Source organism: Capsicum annuum, unplaced genomic scaffold (genome assembly GCF_002878395.1).
Source record: "Capsicum annuum cultivar UCD-10X-F1 unplaced genomic scaffold, UCD10Xv1.1 ctg80689, whole genome shotgun sequence".
NCBI classification, from domain to species: domain Eukaryota; kingdom Viridiplantae; phylum Streptophyta; class Magnoliopsida; order Solanales; family Solanaceae; genus Capsicum; species Capsicum annuum.
Window position 1 is genome coordinate 1 of NW_025891350.1, and position 3971 is coordinate 3971.

At 38.6% G+C, this 3971-nt stretch overlaps 1 long non-coding RNA gene across 1 annotated transcript; it reads left to right on the forward strand.

The window, feature by feature from the left end:
• The first annotated feature begins 181 nt into the window (after positions 1-181).
• LOC124895225 lies at positions 182-585 on the forward strand. Its single transcript, XR_007051597.1, has 3 exons — positions 182-244; positions 322-372; positions 535-585. It is a non-coding gene; the product is annotated as an uncharacterized LOC124895225 (long non-coding RNA).
• The last annotated feature ends 3386 nt before the right edge of the window (positions 586-3971 follow it).

Consider the following 3971-nt stretch of genomic DNA (forward strand, 5'->3'; position numbering starts at 1 on the left):
CATCATTTATGTTAGCTATTAAATTTATTACTAACACATATATTATTCCTAGAATACTGACAATGATGATGACCCTTCTTATACAATGGAACTGAATAATATTCTTCAGAGAAAATTCATTTTTAAGGTGATTGTCAAGAACGAAAATATTCAGAACCATGATGAGGTGTACAGTGTTGTTAAAATTCTAGATGATAAAGATTTGATCAAGAAATATTCTCCTAATGAATCTGATACCTCCCGTGTAAGTAACCTTTCTTCAAACACATCTAATCATTTCATATATTTTTGTACTTATACTTTTCTAAACTGTGGTAATAGGACCATCACTTTACCAATTCTGAAGAATCATATGCTGAGAAGGATTACAAGGTAATTAAATTGTATGACTTTATCTTACCTAAATATATAATACAGGCAACATATCTAAATATCTTTATTTATATATGGTCACTAAATGTTTTTTAAGGATTTGGATAATATATTGTTTGTCTAACTTCTATATTTTATATTGTTTTCTTTTGAATTCTATAGGAATCCACCAAAGACAGTGACATGTTAACTTCTTTGAAGATGTATACAAAGAGGAATAGATCTTCCAAGAAGGATAAATCTATCATAGTTGATGAAAATGTCCATGGTCAACTCTCAAGCAACAAGATCCACAAAGGCACTAAAAAGAAAAACAAATTGTCATCAGCTGCCTGTGGATAGTATATGGGATAGGGTGGCTAGGTACATCAGGGAGAATGCTAGTCAGGTGTTGGGTGTTTCTAGAGGTCAGGCCAGGCATCATCGGGGGGATTGATGGTGGAATGAAGAGGTTAAGAAGAAAGGGGAGACCAAGAAAGGGGCGTATGCTAAGTTGGTTGAGAGTAAGAACGAAGAAGAGAAGTGGGTAAACAGGAAAGAGTACAAGTTAGCTAGGAAAGAGGCTAAGTTAGCAGTTACAGCGGCTAATACGACATATTTTGAGAGCTTGTATGCGGGGTTACAGGAGAAAGAAGGGGTTAAAAAGTTGTTTAGACTCGCTAAGTCTAGGGAGAGGAAGGGTCGTGACCTCGATCAGGTGAAGTGCATTAAGGGGGAGGACGGTAAGGTATTGGTGGAGGACGGCCACATTAAGAATAGATGACAGTCGTATTTTCATAGGCTCTTGAATGACGAAGGGGATAGAGCTATTGTGTTAGGGGAGCTGGAGCACTCAGAGGAGTGTCCGGATTTTAGTTATTGTAGATGTTTTAAGGTAGAGGAGGTTAGAGAGCCTGTTCACAGGATGCGAAGGGGTAGGGAGATAGGGCCTGATGAGATACTTGTGGATTTTTGGAAGTTTTCTGGAGAGGCTGGTTTAAGGTGGTTGACTAGATTGTTTAACGAAATTTTTGAGACGACAAAAATGCCCGAGGCTTGGAGGTAGAGTACTATGATCCCTCTTTATAAGAACAAGGGTGAAATTTAGAGTTGCAATAACTATAGGGGTATTAAGTTACTGCATCACTGTATGAAGATTTGGGAGAGAGTGGTCGAGGTGAGGTTGAGACGGATAGTGTCTATTTTGGAGAACCAGTTTGGATTTATGCCTGGCCGCTCGACGACGGAGGTAATTCACCTGGTACGGAGGATGGTGGAACAGTATAGGGAAAGGAAGAAGGACCTGCATATGGTGTTTATCAACTTGGAGAAGGCATACAACAAAGTCCTCAGGGAGGTGCTTTGGAGATGCTTGGAGGTCAGTGGAGTCCTGGTGGCATATATCAGAGAAATTAAGGACATGTATGATGGAGTTAAAACTTAGGTGAGGATGGTGGGAGGAGACTCAGAGCATTTCACTATCTTGACAGGATTGCATCAGGGATCTACTCTTAGTCCCTTTTTGTTTGCTTTGGTGATGGATGTGTTGATGTGGCGTATTCAAGGAGAGCTGCCTTGGTGTATGCTTTTTGCAGATAATGTAGTTTTGATTAATGAGATGCGGGAGGGGGGTGTGAATGATAAATTAGAGGTGTGGAGACAAACTCTTGAGTCTAAAGGGTTTAGGTTGAGTAGGAGCAAGAAAGAGTATTTGGAATGCAAGTTTAATGATGTGACGCTGGATAATGAGGTGGTAGTGAAGTTGGAATCCCAGGTGGTATGTAAGAGGGATAGTTTCAAGTATCTCGGGTTCGTGATTCAGGGCAACAGTGAGATTGATGAGGATGTCTCACACCGTATTGGGGCGGCATGGATGAAATGGAAGCTCGCTTCGGGGGTGTTGTGTGATAAGAAGGTGCCGGCCAAGCTTAAAGGAAAAATCTACAAGGTTGCAGTCCGTCCGACCATGTTGTATGGAGTGGAGTGTTGCTAGTTAAGAACTCCCACATTCAAAAAATGAAGGTGGCGGAAATGCGGATGTTGAGTTGGATGTGTGGGATGACTAGGAGGGATAGAGTTCGGAATGAGACTATCAGGGATAAGGTTGGTGTGACTCCAGTGGAGAATAAGATGCGGGAAGTCCAATTGAGATGGTTCAGACACGTGATAAGGAGGGGCATAGATGCCTCGGTTCGTAAGTGTGAGAGGCTAGCTTTGGATGGTTTTAAGCAGGGTAGGGGTAGGCCGAAGAAGTACTGGGGAGAGGTGATTAGGTGGGACATAGAGAAGTTACAGCTCACTGAGGACATGACCCTAGATATGAATATCTGGAGGACGCAAATTAGGGAAGAAGGCTAGGGTCAATTTTGGTCGCTAGTGTAGGGAATTACTTGGTGGGGGTATTATTCTTGTTATGATACCTTGTTTCATGCTTTATTACGAATATGTTTACTTTTCTCTGTTTTCTATTACTTGTGGGTGTCGTATTTATGTTATGCCATCTTGTTCCATTCTTTACTATGAATTTGCTTAGTATTCCGTGTCTTGACCCGGGGTTCTATCGGAAGCAGCCTTTCTACTTCTTTATAGGTACAGGTATGGACTGCATACATCTTACCCTCCCCAGACCTCACTATGTGGGAATACACTGGGTTTGTTGTTGTCATCAGCTGCCTCTAAATGAATTATCTTATATTGTTTCTGTAGTATAATACTTTATATTAATCTAGCAGTTTGTTAGGGTTAGTGACATATATCATAAGTTATTTATATCCTGTTAAGGTGATACATTTCAGACCTTTTTATATTAAATACAAATAAGTGTTTTCTACAATATTCTATGCTCTGTGATCTTCAAACACAAGTTTCAATCATTTCTTACATAATATATATGTCACACTGTCAATGTGAATATAAAAAAATTATGCAGGCAACAAGCTTTTATTATTAAAGTTTATCTAAGGAAAATATGAATACTTGTGAAATATGAATACTTGTGAAATAATCAATTTCAATAATAAGAACTAACCGGTGCACCAGAAGTGTCACTTTAACCAATTATAAGTTCTGAACTTGCTGCTCAATTGTAACATCAATGAAGCATTATTATTTCCACTATATTATGATATTATAAGCTTCAGTAGATACGACGATTTATGTTGGAGATATACGAGAAACCAGGGTCTAAAATAAAAAAGATATAAAGGCATGCTCATACATATTAACAATATAAATAGGAGGTTTCAGCCTTCGCTTAACCACAACGAAACCCCAATTACGAATATGAGCCCAAAGTAAACCACATATATCAGACGTCTTCACAACATCCATCAGCCAGTTTTCTAGAAAAGAAACATCACCCATTCATATGTGTAGAACAACAAAAGTAAATTATTACTTAAGAAAAAAATGGATAACCCAAAATGTGAGAATAGGACAACTGTTATGGAATCTTTATCAAAGCCCAAAATGAGCTTATCATAGTTTTTCTTTTTAATAATTAGTAGTTTATGAAAGCTTTTAATACCTTTGCAAATAGTAGAAATAACCAAGACTTTCGTGATTAAAAATAATGAAGGTTCGCTGGAAACATGCGGATTGGATACATCAATGCGTAAACC